The sequence below is a fragment of the Schistocerca piceifrons genome, unplaced genomic scaffold (genome assembly GCF_021461385.2).
Source record: "Schistocerca piceifrons isolate TAMUIC-IGC-003096 unplaced genomic scaffold, iqSchPice1.1 HiC_scaffold_694, whole genome shotgun sequence".
Taxonomy (NCBI): Eukaryota; Metazoa; Arthropoda; class Insecta; order Orthoptera; family Acrididae; genus Schistocerca; species Schistocerca piceifrons.
In genome coordinates, this window is record NW_025728942.1 from 1 (window position 1) to 26,977 (window position 26,977).

Consider the following 26,977-nt stretch of genomic DNA (forward strand, 5'->3'; position numbering starts at 1 on the left):
CGGAGGTGAATGCAGCTAACCACTGTAGTTAGTGTCCTGACAGCGCAGGCACGTTCATTTGCTCGTATACATGTGATGGAGACCGTGTCTCACACTGCTGTGGCGTACACCTTGGCCTAGGCTCTGCTGTGTATCGCCACTTGCATTACAGGCAGCTGCTTTCGCGGGCGCGTCCGTGGCCGTGATCGTCTAGTGGTTAGGACATTGCGTTGTGGCCGCAATAACCCAGGTTCGAATCCTGGTCACGGCAATTTTGAAAGTTTTGCCTTGCTGCCGTTGCAATGACGAGTACTCGAAATGACAGTACTCTCTTGATTTTTTCACTCGTGTTCCGCAGGCCGCAGTTTGCCCTACCACTTCATCCCCAACACGTAATGTCGCCTCCCAGAGCGCAGACGTCCGCTGCTCTCTGTAGTCGAAAAGGGCAGTTGTTTGAAGTGCGATGGATGAGCAGCCAGTCCCAGCAGAACAGGAAGCTGTGGCGTGCACTGTTTGTACAAATGCTAGGAACACTGGCGCACCAAGCAGCGCATGTAGCGTGGCCGAGCGCTTTAAGGCGCTGGTTTAAGGCACCAGACTCTCTGTAGGCGCGGTTTCGAATCCCGTAGCTGCCGGGGGCTTTGCTGTGATCGCGTTAAGCTGCCGCTTTTTCTTCAAGTGTAACCTCCTTGAGCTCACATATGTTTGATACATGGAGCATTGTGGCTCCGCCTGACAGTTACAGCTACGATACTTTAGTGGTTACGGAAAGCCCAGGTTCGAAACCTGGTCACGGTACGAAAACGTCTCTTGACGCTGTCTCCTTAACTGCGACAGCTACAGACAAGTGGCGTCGCTACCATACGGCGGGCACGGCTTTTTCTTGCTGTGGATGGCCTAAAGAGACGCTTCCAGTGGGAGAGCAGTGGAAATACATGGCACGGCGATTGCCAAGATACTTCCATTTCGAAGTGATCTTTGTAGTACAAAGGAAACGTTTTGCGGCTGCTGCTCCAACGGTAACGTGGCCGAGCGGTCTAAGGCGCTGGTTTTAGGCACCAGTCTCTTCGGAGGCGTGGGTTCGAATCCCACCGTTGCCACTTTTTACGTCTCATTTTTGTGCCGTTGCGGTGTGTTCTCGTGGGGTAGGACGCAGCTCTTGTGACGCGCGTGCTGTGTAGGTAGCGTGGCCGAGCGGTCTAAGGCGCTGGTTTCAGGCACCATTCTCTTCGGAGGCGTGGGTTCCAATCCCACAGCTGCCAAACGTGTAATGTTTCCTGTGTCGAAGGCAGGTGCACTCATTGCCCGCAAAGGAAACAGCACAACAAGGCGTGAGCGTCTGCTTGGTGAATTGTCGTAGAACAGTGCGTGGTGCAACGACAGGATTTGTAGGCACCTTTTGCTCTCATCATTGCTGGCGTCCGTCTCCACGAAATGCGTCCGGGGCACGCCGTTCTATAACGCGAGAGAGTGGATTTTTTACAGTTGTCGTCAGTTAACCGTGGGTGGCTCCTGCGTTCGCTGGAAAGAGCACTGCCGTCGTTATCCGGTGTGGTCTAGTGGCTGGGATACCTGGCTCTCACCCAGGAGGCCCGGGTTCGATTCCCGGTACCGGAATCGCGCGTTTTTGTTGCTCCTCTTATGCGACTTGTCTCGACTTTGCTCGACTGACGCTACGCTGACGCGTGCAGAAAGCTACGTTAAGTATGATTCACGGCAACACCTGACGGCGAGAGAGATGAAGCGTCTATCCACTTGTTATCCAGCCACATACCTGTAGTCAAGAGGCTTGGGGGACTGCAAGACATTGCCACGGAGGTGAATGCAGCTAACCACTGTAGTTAGTGTCCTGACAGCGCAGGCACGTTCATTTGCTCGTATACATGTGATGGAGACCGTGTCTCACACTGCTGTGGCGTACACCTTGGCCTAGGCTCTGCTGTGTATCGCCACTTGCATTACAGGCAGCTGCTTTCGCGGGCGCGTCCGTGGCCGTGATCGTCTAGTGGTTAGGACATTGCGTTGTGGCCGCAATAACCCAGGTTCGAATCCTGGTCACGGCAATTTTGAAAGTTTTGCCTTGCTGCCGTTGCAATGACGAGTACTCGAAATGACAGTACTCTCTTGATTTTTTCACTCGTGTTCCGCAGGCCGCAGTTTGCCCTACCACTTCATCCCCAACACGTAATGTCGCCTCCCAGAGCGCAGACGTCCGCTGCTCTCTGTAGTCGAAAAGGGCAGTTGTTTGAAGTGCGATGGATGAGCAGCCAGTCCCAGCAGAACAGGAAGCTGTGGCGTGCACTGTTTGTACAAATGCTAGGAACACTGGCGCACCAAGCAGCGCATGTAGCGTGGCCGAGCGCTTTAAGGCGCTGGTTTAAGGCACCAGACTCTCTGTAGGCGCGGTTTCGAATCCCGTAGCTGCCGGGGGCTTTGCTGTGATCGCGTTAAGCTGCCGCTTTTTCTTCAAGTGTAACCTCCTTGAGCTCACATATGTTTGATACATGGAGCATTGTGGCTCCGCCTGACAGTTACAGCTACGATACTTTAGTGGTTACGGAAAGCCCAGGTTCGAAACCTGGTCACGGTACGAAAACGTCTCTTGACGCTGTCTCCTTAACTGCGACAGCTACAGACAAGTGGCGTCGCTACCATACGGCGGGCACGGCTTTTTCTTGCTGTGGATGGCCTAAAGAGACGCTTCCAGTGGGAGAGCAGTGGAAATACATGGCACGGCGATTGCCAAGATACTTCCATTTCGAAGTGATCTTTGTAGTACAAAGGAAACGTTTTGCGGCTGCTGCTCCAACGGTAACGTGGCCGAGCGGTCTAAGGCGCTGGTTTTAGGCACCAGTCTCTTCGGAGGCGTGGGTTCGAATCCCACCGTTGCCACTTTTTACGTCTCATTTTTGTGCCGTTGCGGTGTGTTCTCGTGGGGTAGGACGCAGCTCTTGTGACGCGCGTGCTGTGTAGGTAGCGTGGCCGAGCGGTCTAAGGCGCTGGTTTCAGGCACCATTCTCTTCGGAGGCGTGGGTTCCAATCCCACAGCTGCCAAACGTGTAATGTTTCCTGTGTCGAAGGCAGGTGCACTCATTGCCCGCAAAGGAAACAGCACAACAAGGCGTGAGCGTCTGCTTGGTGAATTGTCGTAGAACAGTGCGTGGTGCAACGACAGGATTTGTAGGCACCTTTTGCTCTCATCATTGCTGGCGTCCGTCTCCACGAAATGCGTCCGGGGCACGCCGTTCTATAACGCGAGAGAGTGGATTTTTTACAGTTGTCGTCAGTTAACCGTGGGTGGCTCCTGCGTTCGCTGGAAAGAGCACTGCCGTCGTTATCCGGTGTGGTCTAGTGGCTAGGATACCTGGCTCTCACCCAGGAGGCCCGGGTTCGATTCCCGGTACCGGAATCGCGCGTTTTTGTTGCTCCTCTTATGCGACTTGTCTCGACTTTGCTCGACTGACGCTACGCTGACGCGTGCAGAAAGCTACGTTAAGTATGATTCACGGCAACACCTGACGGCGAGAGAGATGAAGCGTCTATCCACTTGTTATCCAGCCACATACCTGTAGTCAAGAGGCTTGGGGGACTGCAAGACATTGCCACGGAGGTGAATGCAGCTAACCACTGTAGTTAGTGTCCTGACAGCGCAGGCACGTTCATTTGCTCGTATACATGTGATGGAGACCGTGTCTCACACTGCTGTGGCGTACACCTTGGCCTAGGCTCTGCTGTGTATCGCCACTTGCATTACAGGCAGCTGCTTTCGCGGGCGCGTCCGTGGCCGTGATCGTCTAGTGGTTAGGACATTGCGTTGTGGCCGCAATAACCCAGGTTCGAATCCTGGTCACGGCAATTTTGAAAGTTTTGCCTTGCTGCCGTTGCAATGACGAGTACTCGAAATGACAGTACTCTCTTGATTTTTTCACTCGTGTTCCGCAGGCCGCAGTTTGCCCTACCACTTCATCCCCAACACGTAATGTCGCCTCCCAGAGCGCAGACGTCCGCTGCTCTCTGTAGTCGAAAAGGGCAGTTGTTTGAAGTGCGATGGATGAGCAGCCAGTCCCAGCAGAACAGGAAGCTGTGGCGTGCACTGTTTGTACAAATGCTAGGAACACTGGCGCACCAAGCAGCGCATGTAGCGTGGCCGAGCGCTTTAAGGCGCTGGTTTAAGGCACCAGACTCTCTGTAGGCGCGGTTTCGAATCCCGTAGCTGCCGGGGGCTTTGCTGTGATCGCGTTAAGCTGCCGCTTTTTCTTCAAGTGTAACCTCCTTGAGCTCACATATGTTTGATACATGGAGCATTGTGGCTCCGCCTGACAGTTACAGCTACGATACTTTAGTGGTTACGGAAAGCCCAGGTTCGAAACCTGGTCACGGTACGAAAACGTCTCTTGACGCTGTCTCCTTAACTGCGACAGCTACAGACAAGTGGCGTCGCTACCATACGGCGGGCACGGCTTTTTCTTGCTGTGGATGGCCTAAAGAGACGCTTCCAGTGGGAGAGCAGTGGAAATACATGGCACGGCGATTGCCAAGATACTTCCATTTCGAAGTGATCTTTGTAGTACAAAGGAAACGTTTTGCGGCTGCTGCTCCAACGGTAACGTGGCCGAGCGGTCTAAGGCGCTGGTTTTAGGCACCAGTCTCTTCGGAGGCGTGGGTTCGAATCCCACCGTTGCCACTTTTTACGTCTCATTTTTGTGCCGTTGCGGTGTGTTCTCGTGGGGTAGGACGCAGCTCTTGTGACGCGCGTGCTGTGTAGGTAGCGTGGCCGAGCGGTCTAAGGCGCTGGTTTCAGGCACCATTCTCTTCGGAGGCGTGGGTTCCAATCCCACAGCTGCCAAACGTGTAATGTTTCCTGTGTCGAAGGCAGGTGCACTCATTGCCCGCAAAGGAAACAGCACAACAAGGCGTGAGCGTCTGCTTGGTGAATTGTCGTAGAACAGTGCGTGGTGCAACGACAGGATTTGTAGGCACCTTTTGCTCTCATCATTGCTGGCGTCCGTCTCCACGAAATGCGTCCGGGGCACGCCGTTCTATAACGCGAGAGAGTGGATTTTTTACAGTTGTCGTCAGTTAACCGTGGGTGGCTCCTGCGTTCGCTGGAAAGAGCACTGCCGTCGTTATCCGGTGTGGTCTAGTGGCTAGGATACCTGGCTCTCACCCAGGAGGCCCGGGTTCGATTCCCGGTACCGGAATCGCGCGTTTTTGTTGCTCCTCTTATGCGACTTGTCTCGACTTTGCTCGACTGACGCTACGCTGACGCGTGCAGAAAGCTACGTTAAGTATGATTCACGGCAACACCTGACGGCGAGAGAGATGAAGCGTCTATCCACTTGTTATCCAGCCACATACCTGTAGTCAAGAGGCTTGGGGGACTGCAAGACATTGCCACGGAGGTGAATGCAGCTAACCACTGTAGTTAGTGTCCTGACAGCGCAGGCACGTTCATTTGCTCGTATACATGTGATGGAGACCGTGTCTCACACTGCTGTGGCGTACACCTTGGCCTAGGCTCTGCTGTGTATCGCCACTTGCATTACAGGCAGCTGCTTTCGCGGGCGCGTCCGTGGCCGTGATCGTCTAGTGGTTAGGACATTGCGTTGTGGCCGCAATAACCCAGGTTCGAATCCTGGTCACGGCAATTTTGAAAGTTTTGCCTTGCTGCCGTTGCAATGACGAGTACTCGAAATGACAGTACTCTCTTGATTTTTTCACTCGTGTTCCGCAGGCCGCAGTTTGCCCTACCACTTCATCCCCAACACGTAATGTCGCCTCCCAGAGCGCAGACGTCCGCTGCTCTCTGTAGTCGAAAAGGGCAGTTGTTTGAAGTGCGATGGATGAGCAGCCAGTCCCAGCAGAACAGGAAGCTGTGGCGTGCACTGTTTGTACAAATGCTAGGAACACTGGCGCACCAAGCAGCGCATGTAGCGTGGCCGAGCGCTTTAAGGCGCTGGTTTAAGGCACCAGACTCTCTGTAGGCGCGGTTTCGAATCCCGTAGCTGCCGGGGGCTTTGCTGTGATCGCGTTAAGCTGCCGCTTTTTCTTCAAGTGTAACCTCCTTGAGCTCACATATGTTTGATACATGGAGCATTGTGGCTCCGCCTGACAGTTACAGCTACGATACTTTAGTGGTTACGGAAAGCCCAGGTTCGAAACCTGGTCACGGTACGAAAACGTCTCTTGACGCTGTCTCCTTAACTGCGACAGCTACAGACAAGTGGCGTCGCTACCATACGGCGGGCACGGCTTTTTCTTGCTGTGGATGGCCTAAAGAGACGCTTCCAGTGGGAGAGCAGTGGAAATACATGGCACGGCGATTGCCAAGATACTTCCATTTCGAAGTGATCTTTGTAGTACAAAGGAAACGTTTTGCGGCTGCTGCTCCAACGGTAACGTGGCCGAGCGGTCTAAGGCGCTGGTTTTAGGCACCAGTCTCTTCGGAGGCGTGGGTTCGAATCCCACCGTTGCCACTTTTTACGTCTCATTTTTGTGCCGTTGCGGTGTGTTCTCGTGGGGTAGGACGCAGCTCTTGTGACGCGCGTGCTGTGTAGGTAGCGTGGCCGAGCGGTCTAAGGCGCTGGTTTCAGGCACCATTCTCTTCGGAGGCGTGGGTTCCAATCCCACAGCTGCCAAACGTGTAATGTTTCCTGTGTCGAAGGCAGGTGCACTCATTGCCCGCAAAGGAAACAGCACAACAAGGCGTGAGCGTCTGCTTGGTGAATTGTCGTAGAACAGTGCGTGGTGCAACGACAGGATTTGTAGGCACCTTTTGCTCTCATCATTGCTGGCGTCCGTCTCCACGAAATGCGTCCGGGGCACGCCGTTCTATAACGCGAGAGAGTGGATTTTTTACAGTTGTCGTCAGTTAACCGTGGGTGGCTCCTGCGTTCGCTGGAAAGAGCACTGCCGTCGTTATCCGGTGTGGTCTAGTGGCTAGGATACCTGGCTCTCACCCAGGAGGCCCGGGTTCGATTCCCGGTACCGGAATCGCGCGTTTTTGTTGCTCCTCTTATGCGACTTGTCTCGACTTTGCTCGACTGACGCTACGCTGACGCGTGCAGAAAGCTACGTTAAGTATGATTCACGGCAACACCTGACGGCGAGAGAGATGAAGCGTCTATCCACTTGTTATCCAGCCACATACCTGTAGTCAAGAGGCTTGGGGGACTGCAAGACATTGCCACGGAGGTGAATGCAGCTAACCACTGTAGTTAGTGTCCTGACAGCGCAGGCACGTTCATTTGCTCGTATACATGTGATGGAGACCGTGTCTCACACTGCTGTGGCGTACACCTTGGCCTAGGCTCTGCTGTGTATCGCCACTTGCATTACAGGCAGCTGCTTTCGCGGGCGCGTCCGTGGCCGTGATCGTCTAGTGGTTAGGACATTGCGTTGTGGCCGCAATAACCCAGGTTCGAATCCTGGTCACGGCAATTTTGAAAGTTTTGCCTTGCTGCCGTTGCAATGACGAGTACTCGAAATGACAGTACTCTCTTGATTTTTTCACTCGTGTTCCGCAGGCCGCAGTTTGCCCTACCACTTCATCCCCAACACGTAATGTCGCCTCCCAGAGCGCAGACGTCCGCTGCTCTCTGTAGTCGAAAAGGGCAGTTGTTTGAAGTGCGATGGATGAGCAGCCAGTCCCAGCAGAACAGGAAGCTGTGGCGTGCACTGTTTGTACAAATGCTAGGAACACTGGCGCACCAAGCAGCGCATGTAGCGTGGCCGAGCGCTTTAAGGCGCTGGTTTAAGGCACCAGACTCTCTGTAGGCGCGGTTTCGAATCCCGTAGCTGCCGGGGGCTTTGCTGTGATCGCGTTAAGCTGCCGCTTTTTCTTCAAGTGTAACCTCCTTGAGCTCACATATGTTTGATACATGGAGCATTGTGGCTCCGCCTGACAGTTACAGCTACGATACTTTAGTGGTTACGGAAAGCCCAGGTTCGAAACCTGGTCACGGTACTAAAACGTCTCTTGACGCTGTCTCCTTAACTGCGACAGCTACAGACAAGTGGCGTCGCTACCATACGGCGGGCACGGCTTTTTCTTGCTGTGGATGGCCTAAAGAGACGCTTCCAGTGGGAGAGCAGTGGAAATACATGGCACGGCGATTGCCAAGATACTTCCATTTCGAAGTGATCTTTGTAGTACAAAGGAAACGTTTTGCGGCTGCTGCTCCAACGGTAACGTGGCCGAGCGGTCTAAGGCGCTGGTTTTAGGCACCAGTCTCTTCGGAGGCGTGGGTTCGAATCCCACCGTTGCCACTTTTTACGTCTCATTTTTGTGCCGTTGCGGTGTGTTCTCGTGGGGTAGGACGCAGCTCTTGTGACGCGCGTGCTGTGTAGGTAGCGTGGCCGAGCGGTCTAAGGCGCTGGTTTCAGGCACCATTCTCTTCGGAGGCGTGGGTTCCAATCCCACAGCTGCCAAACGTGTAATGTTTCCTGTGTCGAAGGCAGGTGCACTCATTGCCCGCAAAGGAAACAGCACAACAAGGCGTGAGCGTCTGCTTGGTGAATTGTCGTAGAACAGTGCGTGGTGCAACGACAGGATTTGTAGGCACCTTTTGCTCTCATCATTGCTGGCGTCCGTCTCCACGAAATGCGTCCGGGGCACGCCGTTCTATAACGCGAGAGAGTGGATTTTTTACAGTTGTCGTCAGTTAACCGTGGGTGGCTCCTGCGTTCGCTGGAAAGAGCACTGCCGTCGTTATCCGGTGTGGTCTAGTGGCTAGGATACCTGGCTCTCACCCAGGAGGCCCGGGTTCGATTCCCGGTACCGGAATCGCGCGTTTTTGTTGCTCCTCTTATGCGACTTGTCTCGACTTTGCTCGACTGACGCTACGCTGACGCGTGCAGAAAGCTACGTTAAGTATGATTCACGGCAACACCTGACGGCGAGAGAGATGAAGCGTCTATCCACTTGTTATCCAGCCACATACCTGTAGTCAAGAGGCTTGGGGGACTGCAAGACATTGCCACGGAGGTGAATGCAGCTAACCACTGTAGTTAGTGTCCTGACAGCGCAGGCACGTTCATTTGCTCGTATACATGTGATGGAGACCGTGTCTCACACTGCTGTGGCGTACACCTTGGCCTAGGCTCTGCTGTGTATCGCCACTTGCATTACAGGCAGCTGCTTTCGCGGGCGCGTCCGTGGCCGTGATCGTCTAGTGGTTAGGACATTGCGTTGTGGCCGCAATAACCCAGGTTCGAATCCTGGTCACGGCAATTTTGAAAGTTTTGCCTTGCTGCCGTTGCAATGACGAGTACTCGAAATGACAGTACTCTCTTGATTTTTTCACTCGTGTTCCGCAGGCCGCAGTTTGCCCTACCACTTCATCCCCAACACGTAATGTCGCCTCCCAGAGCGCAGACGTCCGCTGCTCTCTGTAGTCGAAAAGGGCAGTTGTTTGAAGTGCGATGGATGAGCAGCCAGTCCCAGCAGAACAGGAAGCTGTGGCGTGCACTGTTTGTACAAATGCTAGGAACACTGGCGCACCAAGCAGCGCATGTAGCGTGGCCGAGCGCTTTAAGGCGCTGGTTTAAGGCACCAGACTCTCTGTAGGCGCGGTTTCGAATCCCGTAGCTGCCGGGGGCTTTGCTGTGATCGCGTTAAGCTGCCGCTTTTTCTTCAAGTGTAACCTCCTTGAGCTCACATATGTTTGATACATGGAGCATTGTGGCTCCGCCTGACAGTTACAGCTACGATACTTTAGTGGTTACGGAAAGCCCAGGTTCGAAACCTGGTCACGGTACGAAAACGTCTCTTGACGCTGTCTCCTTAACTGCGACAGCTACAGACAAGTGGCGTCGCTACCATACGGCGGGCACGGCTTTTTCTTGCTGTGGATGGCCTAAAGAGACGCTTCCAGTGGGAGAGCAGTGGAAATACATGGCACGGCGATTGCCAAGATACTTCCATTTCGAAGTGATCTTTGTAGTACAAAGGAAACGTTTTGCGGCTGCTGCTCCAACGGTAACGTGGCCGAGCGGTCTAAGGCGCTGGTTTTAGGCACCAGTCTCTTCGGAGGCGTGGGTTCGAATCCCACCGTTGCCACTTTTTACGTCTCATTTTTGTGCCGTTGCGGTGTGTTCTCGTGGGGTAGGACGCAGCTCTTGTGACGCGCGTGCTGTGTAGGTAGCGTGGCCGAGCGGTCTAAGGCGCTGGTTTCAGGCACCATTCTCTTCGGAGGCGTGGGTTCCAATCCCACAGCTGCCAAACGTGTAATGTTTCCTGTGTCGAAGGCAGGTGCACTCATTGCCCGCAAAGGAAACAGCACAACAAGGCGTGAGCGTCTGCTTGGTGAATTGTCGTAGAACAGTGCGTGGTGCAACGACAGGATTTGTAGGCACCTTTTGCTCTCATCATTGCTGGCGTCCGTCTCCACGAAATGCGTCCGGGGCACGCCGTTCTATAACGCGAGAGAGTGGATTTTTTACAGTTGTCGTCAGTTAACCGTGGGTGGCTCCTGCGTTCGCTGGAAAGAGCACTGCCGTCGTTATCCGGTGTGGTCTAGTGGCTAGGATACCTGGCTCTCACCCAGGAGGCCCGGGTTCGATTCCCGGTACCGGAATCGCGCGTTTTTGTTGCTCCTCTTATGCGACTTGTCTCGACTTTGCTCGACTGACGCTACGCTGACGCGTGCAGAAAGCTACGTTAAGTATGATTCACGGCAACACCTGACGGCGAGAGAGATGAAGCGTCTATCCACTTGTTATCCAGCCACATACCTGTAGTCAAGAGGCTTGGGGGACTGCAAGACATTGCCACGGAGGTGAATGCAGCTAACCACTGTAGTTAGTGTCCTGACAGCGCAGGCACGTTCATTTGCTCGTATACATGTGATGGAGACCGTGTCTCACACTGCTGTGGCGTACACCTTGGCCTAGGCTCTGCTGTGTATCGCCACTTGCATTACAGGCAGCTGCTTTCGCGGGCGCGTCCGTGGCCGTGATCGTCTAGTGGTTAGGACATTGCGTTGTGGCCGCAATAACCCAGGTTCGAATCCTGGTCACGGCAATTTTGAAAGTTTTGCCTTGCTGCCGTTGCAATGACGAGTACTCGAAATGACAGTACTCTCTTGATTTTTTCACTCGTGTTCCGCAGGCCGCAGTTTGCCCTACCACTTCATCCCCAACACGTAATGTCGCCTCCCAGAGCGCAGACGTCCGCTGCTCTCTGTAGTCGAAAAGGGCAGTTGTTTGAAGTGCGATGGATGAGCAGCCAGTCCCAGCAGAACAGGAAGCTGTGGCGTGCACTGTTTGTACAAATGCTAGGAACACTGGCGCACCAAGCAGCGCATGTAGCGTGGCCGAGCGCTTTAAGGCGCTGGTTTAAGGCACCAGACTCTCTGTAGGCGCGGTTTCGAATCCCGTAGCTGCCGGGGGCTTTGCTGTGATCGCGTTAAGCTGCCGCTTTTTCTTCAAGTGTAACCTCCTTGAGCTCACATATGTTTGATACATGGAGCATTGTGGCTCCGCCTGACAGTTACAGCTACGATACTTTAGTGGTTACGGAAAGCCCAGGTTCGAAACCTGGTCACGGTACGAAAACGTCTCTTGACGCTGTCTCCTTAACTGCGACAGCTACAGACAAGTGGCGTCGCTACCATACGGCGGGCACGGCTTTTTCTTGCTGTGGATGGCCTAAAGAGACGCTTCCAGTGGGAGAGCAGTGGAAATACATGGCACGGCGATTGCCAAGATACTTCCATTTCGAAGTGATCTTTGTAGTACAAAGGAAACGTTTTGCGGCTGCTGCTCCAACGGTAACGTGGCCGAGCGGTCTAAGGCGCTGGTTTTAGGCACCAGTCTCTTCGGAGGCGTGGGTTCGAATCCCACCGTTGCCACTTTTTACGTCTCATTTTTGTGCCGTTGCGGTGTGTTCTCGTGGGGTAGGACGCAGCTCTTGTGACGCGCGTGCTGTGTAGGTAGCGTGGCCGAGCGGTCTAAGGCGCTGGTTTCAGGCACCATTCTCTTCGGAGGCGTGGGTTCCAATCCCACAGCTGCCAAACGTGTAATGTTTCCTGTGTCGAAGGCAGGTGCACTCATTGCCCGCAAAGGAAACAGCACAACAAGGCGTGAGCGTCTGCTTGGTGAATTGTCGTAGAACAGTGCGTGGTGCAACGACAGGATTTGTAGGCACCTTTTGCTCTCATCATTGCTGGCGTCCGTCTCCACGAAATGCGTCCGGGGCACGCCGTTCTATAACGCGAGAGAGTGGATTTTTTACAGTTGTCGTCAGTTAACCGTGGGTGGCTCCTGCGTTCGCTGGAAAGAGCACTGCCGTCGTTATCCGGTGTGGTCTAGTGGCTAGGATACCTGGCTCTCACCCAGGAGGCCCGGGTTCGATTCCCGGTACCGGAATCGCGCGTTTTTGTTGCTCCTCTTATGCGACTTGTCTCGACTTTGCTCGACTGACGCTACGCTGACGCGTGCAGAAAGCTACGTTAAGTATGATTCACGGCAACACCTGACGGCGAGAGAGATGAAGCGTCTATCCACTTGTTATCCAGCCACATACCTGTAGTCAAGAGGCTTGGGGGACTGCAAGACATTGCCACGGAGGTGAATGCAGCTAACCACTGTAGTTAGTGTCCTGACAGCGCAGGCACGTTCATTTGCTCGTATACATGTGATGGAGACCGTGTCTCACACTGCTGTGGCGTACACCTTGGCCTAGGCTCTGCTGTGTATCGCCACTTGCATTACAGGCAGCTGCTTTCGCGGGCGCGTCCGTGGCCGTGATCGTCTAGTGGTTAGGACATTGCGTTGTGGCCGCAATAACCCAGGTTCGAATCCTGGTCACGGCAATTTTGAAAGTTTTGCCTTGCTGCCGTTGCAATGACGAGTACTCGAAATGACAGTACTCTCTTGATTTTTTCACTCGTGTTCCGCAGGCCGCAGTTTGCCCTACCACTTCATCCCCAACACGTAATGTCGCCTCCCAGAGCGCAGACGTCCGCTGCTCTCTGTAGTCGAAAAGGGCAGTTGTTTGAAGTGCGATGGATGAGCAGCCAGTCCCAGCAGAACAGGAAGCTGTGGCGTGCACTGTTTGTACAAATGCTAGGAACACTGGCGCACCAAGCAGCGCATGTAGCGTGGCCGAGCGCTTTAAGGCGCTGGTTTAAGGCACCAGACTCTCTGTAGGCGCGGTTTCGAATCCCGTAGCTGCCGGGGGCTTTGCTGTGATCGCGTTAAGCTGCCGCTTTTTCTTCAAGTGTAACCTCCTTGAGCTCACATATGTTTGATACATGGAGCATTGTGGCTCCGCCTGACAGTTACAGCTACGATACTTTAGTGGTTACGGAAAGCCCAGGTTCGAAACCTGGTCACGGTACGAAAACGTCTCTTGACGCTTTCTCCTTAACTGCGACAGCTACAGACAAGTGGCGTCGCTACCATACGGCGGGCACGGCTTTTTCTTGCTGTGGATGGCCTAAAGAGACGCTTCCAGTGGGAGAGCAGTGGAAATACATGGCACGGCGATTGCCAAGATACTTCCATTTCGAAGTGATCTTTGTAGTACAAAGGAAACGTTTTGCGGCTGCTGCTCCAACGGTAACGTGGCCGAGCGGTCTAAGGCGCTGGTTTTAGGCACCAGTCTCTTCGGAGGCGTGGGTTCGAATCCCACCGTTGCCACTTTTTACGTCTCATTTTTGTGCCGTTGCGGTGTGTTCTCGTGGGGTAGGACGCAGCTCTTGTGACGCGCGTGCTGTGTAGGTAGCGTGGCCGAGCGGTCTAAGGCGCTGGTTTCAGGCACCATTCTCTTCGGAGGCGTGGGTTCCAATCCCACAGCTGCCAAACGTGTAATGTTTCCTGTGTCGAAGGCAGGTGCACTCATTGCCCGCAAAGGAAACAGCACAACAAGGCGTGAGCGTCTGCTTGGTGAATTGTCGTAGAACAGTGCGTGGTGCAACGACAGGATTTGTAGGCACCTTTTGCTCTCATCATTGCTGGCGTCCGTCTCCACGAAATGCGTCCGGGGCACGCCGTTCTATAACGCGAGAGAGTGGATTTTTTACAGTTGTCGTCAGTTAACCGTGGGTGGCTCCTGCGTTCGCTGGAAAGAGCACTGCCGTCGTTATCCGGTGTGGTCTAGTGGCTAGGATACCTGGCTCTCACCCAGGAGGCCCGGGTTCGATTCCCGGTACCGGAATCGCGCGTTTTTGTTGCTCCTCTTATGCGACTTGTCTCGACTTTGCTCGACTGACGCTACGCTGACGCGTGCAGAAAGCTACGTTAAGTATGATTCACGGCAACACCTGACGGCGAGAGAGATGAAGCGTCTATCCACTTGTTATCCAGCCACATACCTGTAGTCAAGAGGCTTGGGGGACTGCAAGACATTGCCACGGAGGTGAATGCAGCTAACCACTGTAGTTAGTGTCCTGACAGCGCAGGCACGTTCATTTGCTCGTATACATGTGATGGAGACCGTGTCTCACACTGCTGTGGCGTACACCTTGGCCTAGGCTCTGCTGTGTATCGCCACTTGCATTACAGGCAGCTGCTTTCGCGGGCGCGTCCGTGGCCGTGATCGTCTAGTGGTTAGGACATTGCGTTGTGGCCGCAATAACCCAGGTTCGAATCCTGGTCACGGCAATTTTGAAAGTTTTGCCTTGCTGCCGTTGCAATGACGAGTACTCGAAATGACAGTACTCTCTTGATTTTTTCACTCGTGTTCCGCAGGCCGCAGTTTGCCCTACCACTTCATCCCCAACACGTAATGTCGCCTCCCAGAGCGCAGACGTCCGCTGCTCTCTGTAGTCGAAAAGGGCAGTTGTTTGAAGTGCGATGGATGAGCAGCCAGTCCCAGCAGAACAGGAAGCTGTGGCGTGCACTGTTTGTACAAATGCTAGGAACACTGGCGCACCAAGCAGCGCATGTAGCGTGGCCGAGCGCTTTAAGGCGCTGGTTTAAGGCACCAGACTCTCTGTAGGCGCGGTTTCGAATCCCGTAGCTGCCGGGGGCTTTGCTGTGATCGCGTTAAGCTGCCGCTTTTTCTTCAAGTGTAACCTCCTTGAGCTCACATATGTTTGATACATGGAGCATTGTGGCTCCGCCTGACAGTTACAGCTACGATACTTTAGTGGTTACGGAAAGCCCAGGTTCGAAACCTGGTCACGGTACGAAAACGTCTCTTGACGCTTTCTCCTTAACTGCGACAGCTACAGACAAGTGGCGTCGCTACCATACGGCGGGCACGGCTTTTTCTTGCTGTGGATGGCCTAAAGAGACGCTTCCAGTGGGAGAGCAGTGGAAATACATGGCACGGCGATTGCCAAGATACTTCCATTTCGAAGTGATCTTTGTAGTACAAAGGAAACGTTTTGCGGCTGCTGCTCCAACGGTAACGTGGCCGAGCGGTCTAAGGCGCTGGTTTTAGGCACCAGTCTCTTCGGAGGCGTGGGTTCGAATCCCACCGTTGCCACTTTTTACGTCTCATTTTTGTGCCGTTGCGGTGTGTTCTCGTGGGGTAGGACGCAGCTCTTGTGACGCGCGTGCTGTGTAGGTAGCGTGGCCGAGCGGTCTAAGGCGCTGGTTTCAGGCACCATTCTCTTCGGAGGCGTGGGTTCCAATCCCACAGCTGCCAAACGTGTAATGTTTCCTGTGTCGAAGGCAGGTGCACTCATTGCCCGCAAAGGAAACAGCACAACAAGGCGTGAGCGTCTGCTTGGTGAATTGTCGTAGAACAGTGCGTGGTGCAACGACAGGATTTGTAGGCACCTTTTGCTCTCATCATTGCTGGCGTCCGTCTCCACGAAATGCGTCCGGGGCACGCCGTTCTATAACGCGAGAGAGTGGATTTTTTACAGTTGTCGTCAGTTAACCGTGGGTGGCTCCTGCGTTCGCTGGAAAGAGCACTGCCGTCGTTATCCGGTGTGGTCTAGTGGCTAGGATACCTGGCTCTCACCCAGGAGGCCCGGGTTCGATTCCCGGTACCGGAATCGCGCGTTTTTGTTGCTCCTCTTATGCGACTTGTCTCGACTTTGCTCGACTGACGCTACGCTGACGCGTGCAGAAAGCTACGTTAAGTATGATTCACGGCAACACCTGACGGCGAGAGAGATGAAGCGTCTATCCACTTGTTATCCAGCCACATACCTGTAGTCAAGAGGCTTGGGGGACTGCAAGACATTGCCACGGAGGTGAATGCAGCTAACCACTGTAGTTAGTGTCCTGACAGCGCAGGCACGTTCATTTGCTCGTATACATGTGATGGAGACCGTGTCTCACACTGCTGTGGCGTACACCTTGGCCTAGGCTCTGCTGTGTATCGCCACTTGCATTACAGGCAGCTGCTTTCGCGGGCGCGTCCGTGGCCGTGATCGTCTAGTGGTTAGGACATTGCGTTGTGGCCGCAATAACCCAGGTTCGAATCCTGGTCACGGCAATTTTGAAAGTTTTGCCTTGCTGCCGTTGCAATGACGAGTACTCGAAATGACAGTACTCTCTTGATTTTTTCACTCGTGTTCCGCAGGCCGCAGTTTGCCCTACCACTTCATCCCCAACACGTAATGTCGCCTCCCAGAGCGCAGACGTCCGCTGCTCTCTGTAGTCGAAAAGGGCAGTTGTTTGAAGTGCGATGGATGAGCAGCCAGTCCCAGCAGAACAGGAAGCTGTGGCGTGCACTGTTTGTACAAATGCTAGGAACACTGGCGCACCAAGCAGCGCATGTAGCGTGGCCGAGCGCTTTAAGGCGCTGGTTTAAGGCACCAGACTCTCTGTAGGCGCGGTTTCGAATCCCGTAGCTGCCGGGGGCTTTGCTGTGATCGCGTTAAGCTGCCGCTTTTTCTTCAAGTGTAACCTCCTTGAGCTCACATATGTTTGATACATGGAGCATTGTGGCTCCGCCTGACAGTTACAGCTACGATACTTTAGTGGTTACGGAAAGCCCAGGTTCGAAACCTGGTCACGGTACGAAAACGTCTCTTGACGCTTTCTCCTTAACTGCGACAGCTACAGACAAGTGGCGTCGCTACCATACGGCGGGCACGGCTTTTTCTTGCTGTGGATGGCCTAAAGAGACGCTTCCAGTGGGAGAGCAGTGGAAATACATGGCACGGCGATTGCCAAGATACTTCCATTTCGAAGTGATCTTTGTAGTACAAAGGAAACGTTTTGCGGCTGCTGCTCCAACGGTAACGTGGCCGAGCGGTCTAAGGCGCTGGTTTTAGGCACCAGTCTCTTCGGAGGCGTGGGTTCGAATCCCACCGTTGCCACTTTTTACGTCTCATTTTTGTGCCGTTGCGGTGTGTTCTCGTGGGGTAGGACGCAGCTCTTGTGACGCGCGTGCTGTGTAGGTAGCGTGGCCGAGCGGTCTAAGGCGCTGGTTTCAGGCACCATTCTCTTCGGAGGCGTGGGTTCCAATCCCACAGCTGCCAAACGTGTAATGTTTCCTGTGTCGAAGGCAGGTGCACTCATTGCCCGCAAAGGAAACAGCACAACAAGGCGTGAGCGTCTGCTTGGTGAATTGTCGTAGAACAGTGCGTGGTGCAACGACAGGATTTGTAGGCACCTTTTGCTCTCATCATTGCTGGCGTCCGTCTCCACGAAATGCGTCCGGGGCACGCCGTTCTATAACGCGAGAGAGTGGATTTTTTACAGTTGTCGTCAGTTAACCGTGGGTGGCTCCTGCGTTCGCTGGAAAGAGCACTGCCGTCGTTATCCGGTGTGGTCTAGTGGCTAGGATACCTGGCTCTCACCCAGGAGGCCCGGGTTCGATTCCCGGTACCGGAATCGCGCGTTTTTGTTGCTCCTCTTATGCGACTTGTCTCGACTTTGCTCGACTGACGCTACGCTGACGCGTGCAGAAAGCTACGTTAAGTATGATTCACGGCAACACCTGACGGCGAGAGAGATGAAGCGTCTATCCACTTGTTATCCAGCCACATACCTGTAGTCAAGAGGCTTGGGGGACTGCAAGACATTGCCACGGAGGTGAATGCAGCTAACCACTGTAGTTAGTGTCCTGACAGCGCAGGCACGTTCATTTGCTCGTATACATGTGATGGAGACCGTGTCTCACACTGCTGTGGCGTACACCTTGGCCTAGGCTCTGCTGTGTATCGCCACTTGCATTACAGGCAGCTGCTTTCGCGGGCGCGTCCGTGGCCGTGATCGTCTAGTGGTTAGGACATTGCGTTGTGGCCGCAATAACCCAGGTTCGAATCCTGGTCACGGCAATTTTGAAAGTTTTGCCTTGCTGCCGTTGCAATGACGAGTACTCGAAATGACAGTACTCTCTTGATTTTTTCACTCGTGTTCCGCAGGCCGCAGTTTGCCCTACCACTTCATCCCCAACACGTAATGTCGCCTCCCAGAGCGCAGACGTCCGCTGCTCTCTGTAGTCGAAAAGGGCAGTTGTTTGAAGTGCGATGGATGAGCAGCCAGTCCCAGCAGAACAGGAAGCTGTGGCGTGCACTGTTTGTACAAATGCTAGGAACACTGGCGCACCAAGCAGCGCATGTAGCGTGGCCGAGCGCTTTAAGGCGCTGGTTTAAGGCACCAGACTCTCTGTAGGCGCGGTTTCGAATCCCGTAGCTGCCGGGGGCTTTGCTGTGATCGCGTTAAGCTGCCGCTTTTTCTTCAAGTGTAACCTCCTTGAGCTCACATATGTTTGATACATGGAGCATTGTGGCTCCGCCTGACAGTTACAGCTACGATACTTTAGTGGTTACGGAAAGCCCAGGTTCGAAACCTGGTCACGGTACGAAAACGTCTCTTGACGCTTTCTCCTTAACTGCGACAGCTACAGACAAGTGGCGTCGCTACCATACGGCGGGCACGGCTTTTTCTTGCTGTGGATGGCCTAAAGAGACGCTTCCAGTGGGAGAGCAGTGGAAATACATGGCACGGCGATTGCCAAGATACTTCCATTTCGAAGTGATCTTTGTAGTACAAAGGAAACGTTTTGCGGCTGCTGCTCCAACGGTAACGTGGCCGAGCGGTCTAAGGCGCTGGTTTTAGGCACCAGTCTCTTCGGAGGCGTGGGTTCGAATCCCACCGTTGCCACTTTTTACGTCTCATTTTTGTGCCGTTGCGGTGTGTTCTCGTGGGGTAGGACGCAGCTCTTGTGACGCGCGTGCTGTGTAGGTAGCGTGGCCGAGCGGTCTAAGGCGCTGGTTTCAGGCACCATTCTCTTCGGAGGCGTGGGTTCCAATCCCACAGCTGCCAAACGTGTAATGTTTCCTGTGTCGAAGGCAGGTGCACTCATTGCCCGCAAAGGAAACAGCACAACAAGGCGTGAGCGTCTGCTTGGTGAATTGTCGTAGAACAGTGCGTGGTGCAACGACAGGATTTGTAGGCACCTTTTGCTCTCATCATTGCTGGCGTCCGTCTCCACGAAATGCGTCCGGGGCACGCCGTTCTATAACGCGAGAGAGTGGATTTTTTACAGTTGTCGTCAGTTAACCGTGGGTGGCTCCTGCGTTCGCTGGAAAGAGCACTGCCGTCGTTATCCGGTGTGGTCTAGTGGCTAGGATACCTGGCTCTCACCCAGGAGGCCCGGGTTCGATTCCCGGTACCGGAATCGCGCGTTTTTGTTGCTCCTCTTATGCGACTTGTCTCGACTTTGCTCGACTGACGCTACGCTGACGCGTGCAGAAAGCTACGTTAAGTATGATTCACGGCAACACCTGACGGCGAGAGAGATGAAGCGTCTATCCACTTGTTATCCAGCCACATACCTGTAGTCAAGAGGCTTGGGGGACTGCAAGACATTGCCACGGAGGTGAATGCAGCTAACCACTGTAGTTAGTGTCCTGACAGCGCAGGCACGTTCATTTGCTCGTATACATGTGATGGAGACCGTGTCTCACACTGCTGTGGCGTACACCTTGGCCTAGGCTCTGCTGTGTATCGCCACTTGCATTACAGGCAGCTGCTTTCGCGGGCGCGTCCGTGGCCGTGATCGTCTAGTGGTTAGGACATTGCGTTGTGGCCGCAATAACCCAGGTTCGAATCCTGGTCACGGCAATTTTGAAAGTTTTGCCTTGCTGCCGTTGCAATGACGAGTACTCGAAATGACAGTACTCTCTTGATTTTTTCACTCGTGTTCCGCAGGCCGCAGTTTGCCCTACCACTTCATCCCCAACACGTAATGTCGCCTCCCAGAGCGCAGACGTCCGCTGCTCTCTGTAGTCGAAAAGGGCAGTTGTTTGAAGTGCGATGGATGAGCAGCCAGTCCCAGCAGAACAGGAAGCTGTGGCGTGCACTGTTTGTACAAATGCTAGGAACACTGGCGCACCAAGCAGCGCATGTAGCGTGGCCGAGCGCTTTAAGGCGCTGGTTTAAGGCACCAGACTCTCTGTAGGCGCGGTTTCGAATCCCGTAGCTGCCGGGGGCTTTGCTGTGATCGCGTTAAGCTGCCGCTTTTTCTTCAAGTGTAACCTCCTTGAGCTCACATATGTTTGATACATGGAGCATTGTGGCTCCGCCTGACAGTTACAGCTACGATACTTTAGTGGTTACGGAAAGCCCAGGTTCGAAACCTGGTCACGGTACGAAAACGTCTCTTGACGCTGTCTCCTTAACTGCGACAGCTACAGACAAGTGGCGTCGCTACCATACGGCGGGCACGGCTTTTTCTTGCTGTGGATGGCCTAAAGAGACGCTTCCAGTGGGAGAGCAGTGGAAATACATGGCACGGCGATTGCCAAGATACTTCCATTTCGAAGTGATCTTTGTAGTACAAAGGAAACGTTTTGCGGCTGCTGCTCCAACGGTAACGTGGCCGAGCGGTCTAAGGCGCTGGTTTTAGGCACCAGTCTCTTCGGAGGCGTGGGTTCGAATCCCACCGTTGCCACTTTTTACGTCTCATTTTTGTGCCGTTGCGGTGTGTTCTCGTGGGGTAGGACGCAGCTCTTGTGACGCGCGTGCTGTGTAGGTAGCGTGGCCGAGCGGTCTAAGGCGCTGGTTTCAGGCACCATTCTCTTCGGAGGCGTGGGTTCCAATCCCACAGCTGCCAAACGTGTAATGTTTCCTGTGTCGAAGGCAGGTGCACTCATTGCCCGCAAAGGAAACAGCACAACAAGGCGTGAGCGTCTGCTTGGTGAATTGTCGTAGAACAGTGCGTGGTGCAACGACAGGATTTGTAGGCACCTTTTGCTCTCATCATTGCTGGCGTCCGTCTCCACGAAATGCGTCCGGGGCACGCCGTTCTATAACGCGAGAGAGTGGATTTTTTACAGTTGTCGTCAGTTAACCGTGGGTGGCTCCTGCGTTCGCTGGAAAGAGCACTGCCGTCGTTATCCGGTGTGGTCTAGTGGCTGGGATACCTGGCTCTCACCCAGGAGGCCCGGGTTCGATTCCCGGTACCGGAATCGCGCGTTTTTGTTGCTCCTCTTATGCGACTTGTCTCGACTTTGCTCGACTGACGCTACGCTGACGCGTGCAGAAAGCTACGTTAAGTATGATTCACGGCAACACCTGACGGCGAGAGAGATGAAGCGTCTATCCACTTGTTATCCAGCCACATACCTGTAGTCAAGAGGCTTGGGGGACTGCAAGACATTGCCACGGAGGTGAATGCAGCTAACCACTGTAGTTAGTGTCCTGACAGCGCAGGCACGTTCATTTGCTCGTATACATGTGATGGAGACCGTGTCTCACACTGCTGTGGCGTACACCTTGGCCTAGGCTCTGCTGTGTATCGCCACTTGCATTACAGGCAGCTGCTTTCGCGGGCGCGTCCGTGGCCGTGATCGTCTAGTGGTTAGGACATTGCGTTGTGGCCGCAATAACCCAGGTTCGAATCCTGGTCACGGCAATTTTGAAAGTTTTGCCTTGCTGCCGTTGCAATGACGAGTACTCGAAATGACAGTACTCTCTTGATTTTTTCACTCGTGTTCCGCAGGCCGCAGTTTGCCCTACCACTTCATCCCCAACACGTAATGTCGCCTCCCAGAGCGCAGACGTCCGCTGCTCTCTGTAGTCGAAAAGGGCAGTTGTTTGAAGTGCGATGGATGAGCAGCCAGTCCCAGCAGAACAGGAAGCTGTGGCGTGCACTGTTTGTACAAATGCTAGGAACACTGGCGCACCAAGCAGCGCATGTAGCGTGGCCGAGCGCTTTAAGGCGCTGGTTTAAGGCACCAGACTCTCTGTAGGCGCGGTTTCGAATCCCGTAGCTGCCGGGGGCTTTGCTGTGATCGCGTTAAGCTGCCGCTTTTTCTTCAAGTGTAACCTCCTTGAGCTCACATATGTTTGATACATGGAGCATTGTGGCTCCGCCTGACAGTTACAGCTACGATACTTTAGTGGTTACGGAAAGCCCAGGTTCGAAACCTGGTCACGGTACGAAAACGTCTCTTGACGCTGTCTCCTTAACTGCGACAGCTACAGACAAGTGGCGTCGCTACCATACGGCGGGCACGGCTTTTTCTTGCTGTGGATGGCCTAAAGAGACGCTTCCAGTGGGAGAGCAGTGGAAATACATGGCACGGCGATTGCCAAGATACTTCCATTTCGAAGTGATCTTTGTAGTACAAAGGAAACGTTTTGCGGCTGCTGCTCCAACGGTAACGTGGCCGAGCGGTCTAAGGCGCTGGTTTTAGGCACCAGTCTCTTCGGAGGCGTGGGTTCGAATCCCACCGTTGCCACTTTTTACGTCTCATTTTTGTGCCGTTGCGGTGTGTTCTCGTGGGGTAGGACGCAGCTCTTGTGACGCGCGTGCTGTGTAGGTAGCGTGGCCGAGCGGTCTAAGGCGCTGGTTTCAGGCACCATTCTCTTCGGAGGCGTGGGTTCCAATCCCACAGCTGCCAAACGTGTAATGTTTCCTGTGTCGAAGGCAGGTGCACTCATTGCCCGCAAAGGAAACAGCACAACAAGGCGTGAGCGTCTGCTTGGTGAATTGTCGTAGAACAGTGCGTGGTGCAACGACAGGATTTGTAGGCACCTTTTGCTCTCATCATTGCTGGCGTCCGTCTCCACGAAATGCGTCCGGGGCACGCCGTTCTATAACGCGAGAGAGTGGATTTTTTACAGTTGTCGTCAGTTAACCGTGGGTGGCTCCTGCGTTCGCTGGAAAGAGCACTGCCGTCGTTATCCGGTGTGGTCTAGTGGCTAGGATACCTGGCTCTCACCCAGGAGGCCCGGGTTCGATTCCCGGTACCGGAATCGCGCGTTTTTGTTGCTCCTCTTATGCGACTTGTCTCGACTTTGCTCGACTGACGCTACGCTGACGCGTGCAGAAAGCTACGTTAAGTATGATTCACGGCAACACCTGACGGCGAGAGAGATGAAGCGTCTATCCACTTGTTATCCAGCCACATACCTGTAGTCAAGAGGCTTGGGGGACTGCAAGACATTGCCACGGAGGTGAATGCAGCTAACCACTGTAGTTAGTGTCCTGACAGCGCAGGCACGTTCATTTGCTCGTATACATGTGATGGAGACCGTGTCTCACACTGCTGTGGCGTACACCTTGGCCTAGGCTCTGCTGTGTATCGCCACTTGCATTACAGGCAGCTGCTTTCGCGGGCGCGTCCGTGGCCGTGATCGTCTAGTGGTTAGGACATTGCGTTGTGGCCGCAATAACCCAGGTTCGAATCCTGGTCACGGCAATTTTGAAAGTTTTGCCTTGCTGCCGTTGCAATGACGAGTACTCGAAATGACAGTACTCTCTTGATTTTTTCACTCGTGTTCCGCAGGCCGCAGTTTGCCCTACCACTTCATCCCCAACACGTAATGTCGCCTCCCAGAGCGCAGACGTCCGCTGCTCTCTGTAGTCGAAAAGGGCAGTTGTTTGAAGTGCGATGGATGAGCAGCCAGTCCCAGCAGAACAGGAAGCTGTGGCGTGCACTGTTTGTACAAATGCTAGGAACACTGGCGCACCAAGCAGCGCATGTAGCGTGGCCGAGCGCTTTAAGGCGCTGGTTTAAGGCACCAGACTCTCTGTAGGCGCGGTTTCGAATCCCGTAGCTGCCGGGGGCTTTGCTGTGATCGCGTTAAGCTGCCGCTTTTTCTTCAAGTGTAACCTCCTTGAGCTCACATATGTTTGATACATGGAGCATTGTGGCTCCGCCTGACAGTTACAGCTACGATACTTTAGTGGTTACGGAAAGCCCAGGTTCGAAACCTGGTCACGGTACGAAAACGTCTCTTGACGCTGTCTCCTTAACTGCGACAGCTACAGACAAGTGGCGTCGCTACCATACGGCGGGCACGGCTTTTTCTTGCTGTGGATGGCCTAAAGAGACGCTTCCAGTGGGAGAGCAGTGGAAATACATGGCACGGCGATTGCCAAGATACTTCCATTTCGAAGTGATCTTTGTAGTACAAAGGAAACGTTTTGCGGCTGCTGCTCCAACGGTAACGTGGCCGAGCGGTCTAAGGCGCTGGTTTTAGGCACCAGTCTCTTCGGAGGCGTGGGTTCGAATCCCACCGTTGCCACTTTTTACGTCTCATTTTTGTGCCGTTGCGGTGTGTTCTCGTGGGGTAGGACGCAGCTCTTGTGACGCGCGTGCTGTGTAGGTAGCGTGGCCGAGCGGTCTAAGGCGCTGGTTTCAGGCACCATTCTCTTCGGAGGCGTGGGTTCCAATCCCACAGCTGCCAAACGTGTAATGTTTCCTGTGTCGAAGGCAGGTGCACTCATTGCCCGCAAAGGAAACAGCACAACAAGGCGTGAGCGTCTGCTTGGTGAATTGTCGTAGAACAGTGCGTGGTGCAACGACAGGATTTGTAGGCACCTTTTGCTCTCATCATTGCTGGCGTCCGTCTCCACGAAATGCGTCCGGGGCACGCCGTTCTATAACGCGAGAGAGTGGATTTTTTACAGTTGTCGTCAGTTAACCGTGGGTGGCTCCTGCGTTCGCTGGAAAGAGCACTGCCGTCGTTATCCGGTGTGGTCTAGTGGCTAGGATACCTGGCTCTCACCCAGGAGGCCCGGGTTCGATTCCCGGTACCGGAATCGCGCGTTTTTGTTGCTCCTCTTATGCGACTTGTCTCGACTTTGCTCGACTGACGCTACGCTGACGCGTGCAGAAAGCTACGTTAAGTATGATTCACGGCAACACCTGACGGCGAGAGAGATGAAGCGTCTATCCACTTGTTATCCAGCCACATACCTGTAGTCAAGAGGCTTGGGGGACTGCAAGACATTGCCACGGAGGTGAATGCAGCTAACCACTGTAGTTAGTGTCCTGACAGCGCAGGCACGTTCATTTGCTCGTATACATGTGATGGAGACCGTGTCTCACACTGCTGTGGCGTACACCTTGGCCTAGGCTCTGCTGTGTATCGCCACTTGCATTACAGGCAGCTGCTTTCGCGGGCGCGTCCGTGGCCGTGATCGTCTAGTGGTTAGGACATTGCGTTGTGGCCGCAATAACCCAGGTTCGAATCCTGGTCACGGCAATTTTGAAAGTTTTGCCTTGCTGCCGTTGCAATGACGAGTACTCGAAATGACAGTACTCTCTTGATTTTTTCACTCGTGTTCCGCAGGCCGCAGTTTGCCCTACCACTTCATCCCCAACACGTAATGTCGCCTCCCAGAGCGCAGACGTCCGCTGCTCTCTGTAGTCGAAAAGGGCAGTTGTTTGAAGTGCGATGGATGAGCAGCCAGTCCCAGCAGAACAGGAAGCTGTGGCGTGCACTGTTTGTACAAATGCTAGGAACACTGGCGCACCAAGCAGCGCATGTAGCGTGGCCGAGCGCTTTAAGGCGCTGGTTTAAGGCACCAGACTCTCTGTAGGCGCGGTTTCGAATCCCGTAGCTGCCGGGGGCTTTGCTGTGATCGCGTTAAGCTGCCGCTTTTTCTTCAAGTGTAACCTCCTTGAGCTCACATATGTTTGATACATGGAGCATTGTGGCTCCGCCTGACAGTTACAGCTACGATACTTTAGTGGTTACGGAAAGCCCAGGTTCGAAACCTGGTCACGGTACGAAAACGTCTCTTGACGCTGTCTCCTTAACTGCGACAGCTACAGACAAGTGGCGTCGCTACCATACGGCGGGCACGGCTTTTTCTTGCTGTGGATGGCCTAAAGAGACGCTTCCAGTGGGAGAGCAGTGGAAATACATGGCACGGCGATTGCCAAGATACTTCCATTTCGAAGTGATCTTTGTAGTACAAAGGAAACGTTTTGCGGCTGCTGCTCCAACGGTAACGTGGCCGAGCGGTCTAAGGCGCTGGTTTTAGGCACCAGTCTCTTCGGAGGCGTGGGTTCGAATCCCACCGTTGCCACTTTTTACGTCTCATTTTTGTGCCGTTGCGGTGTGTTCTCGTGGGGTAGGACGCAGCTCTTGTGACGCGCGTGCTGTGTAGGTAGCGTGGCCGAGCGGTCTAAGGCGCTGGTTTCAGGCACCATTCTCTTCGGAGGCGTGGGTTCCAATCCCACAGCTGCCAAACGTGTAATGTTTCCTGTGTCGAAGGCAGGTGCACTCATTGCCCGCAAAGGAAACAGCACAACAAGGCGTGAGCGTCTGCTTGGTGAATTGTCGTAGAACAGTGCGTGGTGCAACGACAGGATTTGTAGGCACCTTTTGCTCTCATCATTGCTGGCGTCCGTCTCCACGAAATGCGTCCGGGGCACGCCGTTCTATAACGCGAGAGAGTGGATTTTTTACAGTTGTCGTCAGTTAACCGTGGGTGGCTCCTGCGTTCGCTGGAAAGAGCACTGCCGTCGTTATCCGGTGTGGTCTAGTGGCTAGGATACCTGGCTCTCACCCAGGAGGCCCGGGTTCGATTCCCGGTACCGGAATCGCGCGTTTTTGTTGCTCCTCTTATGCGACTTGTCTCGACTTTGCTCGACTGACGCTACGCTGACGCGTGCAGAAAGCTACGTTAAGTATGATTCACGGCAACACCTGACGGCGAGAGAGATGAAGCGTCTATCCACTTGTTATCCAGCCACATACCTGTAGTCAAGAGGCTTGGGGGACTGCAAGACATTGCCACGGAGGTGAATGCAGCTAACCACTGTAGTTAGTGTCCTGACAGCGCAGGCACGTTCATTTGCTCGTATACATGTGATGGAGACCGTGTCTCACACTG

The 26,977-nt window shown here is 54.1% G+C and overlaps 45 non-coding genes across 45 annotated transcripts; all 45 read left to right on the plus strand.

The window, feature by feature from the left end:
* The first annotated feature begins 178 nt into the window (after window positions 1-178).
* Window positions 179-250, plus strand: Trnah-gug. Its single transcript has one exon. It is a non-coding gene; the product is annotated as a tRNA-His (tRNA).
* Window positions 251-997: 747 nt separating this feature from the next.
* On the plus strand, window positions 998-1,079 carry Trnal-uag. The gene has a single exon. It is a non-coding gene; the product is annotated as a tRNA-Leu (tRNA).
* Window positions 1,080-1,524: 445 nt separating this feature from the next.
* Window positions 1,525-1,596, plus strand: Trnae-cuc. The gene has a single exon. It is a non-coding gene; the product is annotated as a tRNA-Glu (tRNA).
* Window positions 1,597-1,970: 374 nt separating this feature from the next.
* Window positions 1,971-2,042, plus strand: Trnah-gug. Its single transcript has one exon. It is a non-coding gene; the product is annotated as a tRNA-His (tRNA).
* A 747-nt stretch (window positions 2,043-2,789) lies between these two features.
* On the plus strand, window positions 2,790-2,871 carry Trnal-uag. Its single transcript has one exon. It is a non-coding gene; the product is annotated as a tRNA-Leu (tRNA).
* A 445-nt stretch (window positions 2,872-3,316) lies between these two features.
* Window positions 3,317-3,388, plus strand: Trnae-cuc. The gene has a single exon. It is a non-coding gene; the product is annotated as a tRNA-Glu (tRNA).
* Window positions 3,389-3,762: 374 nt separating this feature from the next.
* Window positions 3,763-3,834, plus strand: Trnah-gug. The gene has a single exon. It is a non-coding gene; the product is annotated as a tRNA-His (tRNA).
* Window positions 3,835-4,581: 747 nt separating this feature from the next.
* On the plus strand, window positions 4,582-4,663 carry Trnal-uag. The gene has a single exon. It is a non-coding gene; the product is annotated as a tRNA-Leu (tRNA).
* Window positions 4,664-5,108: 445 nt separating this feature from the next.
* Trnae-cuc lies at window positions 5,109-5,180 on the plus strand. The gene has a single exon. It is a non-coding gene; the product is annotated as a tRNA-Glu (tRNA).
* Window positions 5,181-5,554: 374 nt separating this feature from the next.
* On the plus strand, window positions 5,555-5,626 carry Trnah-gug. Its single transcript has one exon. It is a non-coding gene; the product is annotated as a tRNA-His (tRNA).
* A 747-nt stretch (window positions 5,627-6,373) lies between these two features.
* Window positions 6,374-6,455, plus strand: Trnal-uag. Its single transcript has one exon. It is a non-coding gene; the product is annotated as a tRNA-Leu (tRNA).
* A 445-nt stretch (window positions 6,456-6,900) lies between these two features.
* Window positions 6,901-6,972, plus strand: Trnae-cuc. Its single transcript has one exon. It is a non-coding gene; the product is annotated as a tRNA-Glu (tRNA).
* Window positions 6,973-7,346: 374 nt separating this feature from the next.
* Window positions 7,347-7,418, plus strand: Trnah-gug. Its single transcript has one exon. It is a non-coding gene; the product is annotated as a tRNA-His (tRNA).
* A 747-nt stretch (window positions 7,419-8,165) lies between these two features.
* On the plus strand, window positions 8,166-8,247 carry Trnal-uag. Its single transcript has one exon. It is a non-coding gene; the product is annotated as a tRNA-Leu (tRNA).
* Window positions 8,248-8,692: 445 nt separating this feature from the next.
* Trnae-cuc lies at window positions 8,693-8,764 on the plus strand. Its single transcript has one exon. It is a non-coding gene; the product is annotated as a tRNA-Glu (tRNA).
* Window positions 8,765-9,138: 374 nt separating this feature from the next.
* Trnah-gug lies at window positions 9,139-9,210 on the plus strand. Its single transcript has one exon. It is a non-coding gene; the product is annotated as a tRNA-His (tRNA).
* Window positions 9,211-9,957: 747 nt separating this feature from the next.
* On the plus strand, window positions 9,958-10,039 carry Trnal-uag. The gene has a single exon. It is a non-coding gene; the product is annotated as a tRNA-Leu (tRNA).
* A 445-nt stretch (window positions 10,040-10,484) lies between these two features.
* Trnae-cuc lies at window positions 10,485-10,556 on the plus strand. Its single transcript has one exon. It is a non-coding gene; the product is annotated as a tRNA-Glu (tRNA).
* A 374-nt stretch (window positions 10,557-10,930) lies between these two features.
* On the plus strand, window positions 10,931-11,002 carry Trnah-gug. The gene has a single exon. It is a non-coding gene; the product is annotated as a tRNA-His (tRNA).
* Window positions 11,003-11,749: 747 nt separating this feature from the next.
* Trnal-uag lies at window positions 11,750-11,831 on the plus strand. Its single transcript has one exon. It is a non-coding gene; the product is annotated as a tRNA-Leu (tRNA).
* Window positions 11,832-12,276: 445 nt separating this feature from the next.
* Window positions 12,277-12,348, plus strand: Trnae-cuc. The gene has a single exon. It is a non-coding gene; the product is annotated as a tRNA-Glu (tRNA).
* Window positions 12,349-12,722: 374 nt separating this feature from the next.
* On the plus strand, window positions 12,723-12,794 carry Trnah-gug. The gene has a single exon. It is a non-coding gene; the product is annotated as a tRNA-His (tRNA).
* A 747-nt stretch (window positions 12,795-13,541) lies between these two features.
* Trnal-uag lies at window positions 13,542-13,623 on the plus strand. Its single transcript has one exon. It is a non-coding gene; the product is annotated as a tRNA-Leu (tRNA).
* Window positions 13,624-14,068: 445 nt separating this feature from the next.
* Trnae-cuc lies at window positions 14,069-14,140 on the plus strand. The gene has a single exon. It is a non-coding gene; the product is annotated as a tRNA-Glu (tRNA).
* Window positions 14,141-14,514: 374 nt separating this feature from the next.
* Window positions 14,515-14,586, plus strand: Trnah-gug. The gene has a single exon. It is a non-coding gene; the product is annotated as a tRNA-His (tRNA).
* Window positions 14,587-15,333: 747 nt separating this feature from the next.
* Trnal-uag lies at window positions 15,334-15,415 on the plus strand. The gene has a single exon. It is a non-coding gene; the product is annotated as a tRNA-Leu (tRNA).
* A 445-nt stretch (window positions 15,416-15,860) lies between these two features.
* Trnae-cuc lies at window positions 15,861-15,932 on the plus strand. The gene has a single exon. It is a non-coding gene; the product is annotated as a tRNA-Glu (tRNA).
* A 374-nt stretch (window positions 15,933-16,306) lies between these two features.
* Window positions 16,307-16,378, plus strand: Trnah-gug. Its single transcript has one exon. It is a non-coding gene; the product is annotated as a tRNA-His (tRNA).
* A 747-nt stretch (window positions 16,379-17,125) lies between these two features.
* Window positions 17,126-17,207, plus strand: Trnal-uag. Its single transcript has one exon. It is a non-coding gene; the product is annotated as a tRNA-Leu (tRNA).
* Window positions 17,208-17,652: 445 nt separating this feature from the next.
* Trnae-cuc lies at window positions 17,653-17,724 on the plus strand. Its single transcript has one exon. It is a non-coding gene; the product is annotated as a tRNA-Glu (tRNA).
* A 374-nt stretch (window positions 17,725-18,098) lies between these two features.
* Window positions 18,099-18,170, plus strand: Trnah-gug. The gene has a single exon. It is a non-coding gene; the product is annotated as a tRNA-His (tRNA).
* A 747-nt stretch (window positions 18,171-18,917) lies between these two features.
* Trnal-uag lies at window positions 18,918-18,999 on the plus strand. The gene has a single exon. It is a non-coding gene; the product is annotated as a tRNA-Leu (tRNA).
* Window positions 19,000-19,444: 445 nt separating this feature from the next.
* On the plus strand, window positions 19,445-19,516 carry Trnae-cuc. The gene has a single exon. It is a non-coding gene; the product is annotated as a tRNA-Glu (tRNA).
* A 374-nt stretch (window positions 19,517-19,890) lies between these two features.
* Trnah-gug lies at window positions 19,891-19,962 on the plus strand. Its single transcript has one exon. It is a non-coding gene; the product is annotated as a tRNA-His (tRNA).
* Window positions 19,963-20,709: 747 nt separating this feature from the next.
* On the plus strand, window positions 20,710-20,791 carry Trnal-uag. Its single transcript has one exon. It is a non-coding gene; the product is annotated as a tRNA-Leu (tRNA).
* Window positions 20,792-21,236: 445 nt separating this feature from the next.
* On the plus strand, window positions 21,237-21,308 carry Trnae-cuc. The gene has a single exon. It is a non-coding gene; the product is annotated as a tRNA-Glu (tRNA).
* A 374-nt stretch (window positions 21,309-21,682) lies between these two features.
* On the plus strand, window positions 21,683-21,754 carry Trnah-gug. The gene has a single exon. It is a non-coding gene; the product is annotated as a tRNA-His (tRNA).
* A 747-nt stretch (window positions 21,755-22,501) lies between these two features.
* Window positions 22,502-22,583, plus strand: Trnal-uag. The gene has a single exon. It is a non-coding gene; the product is annotated as a tRNA-Leu (tRNA).
* Window positions 22,584-23,028: 445 nt separating this feature from the next.
* On the plus strand, window positions 23,029-23,100 carry Trnae-cuc. Its single transcript has one exon. It is a non-coding gene; the product is annotated as a tRNA-Glu (tRNA).
* Window positions 23,101-23,474: 374 nt separating this feature from the next.
* On the plus strand, window positions 23,475-23,546 carry Trnah-gug. Its single transcript has one exon. It is a non-coding gene; the product is annotated as a tRNA-His (tRNA).
* A 747-nt stretch (window positions 23,547-24,293) lies between these two features.
* Window positions 24,294-24,375, plus strand: Trnal-uag. The gene has a single exon. It is a non-coding gene; the product is annotated as a tRNA-Leu (tRNA).
* A 445-nt stretch (window positions 24,376-24,820) lies between these two features.
* Trnae-cuc lies at window positions 24,821-24,892 on the plus strand. Its single transcript has one exon. It is a non-coding gene; the product is annotated as a tRNA-Glu (tRNA).
* A 374-nt stretch (window positions 24,893-25,266) lies between these two features.
* On the plus strand, window positions 25,267-25,338 carry Trnah-gug. The gene has a single exon. It is a non-coding gene; the product is annotated as a tRNA-His (tRNA).
* Window positions 25,339-26,085: 747 nt separating this feature from the next.
* Trnal-uag lies at window positions 26,086-26,167 on the plus strand. The gene has a single exon. It is a non-coding gene; the product is annotated as a tRNA-Leu (tRNA).
* A 445-nt stretch (window positions 26,168-26,612) lies between these two features.
* On the plus strand, window positions 26,613-26,684 carry Trnae-cuc. The gene has a single exon. It is a non-coding gene; the product is annotated as a tRNA-Glu (tRNA).
* The last annotated feature ends 293 nt before the right edge of the window (window positions 26,685-26,977 follow it).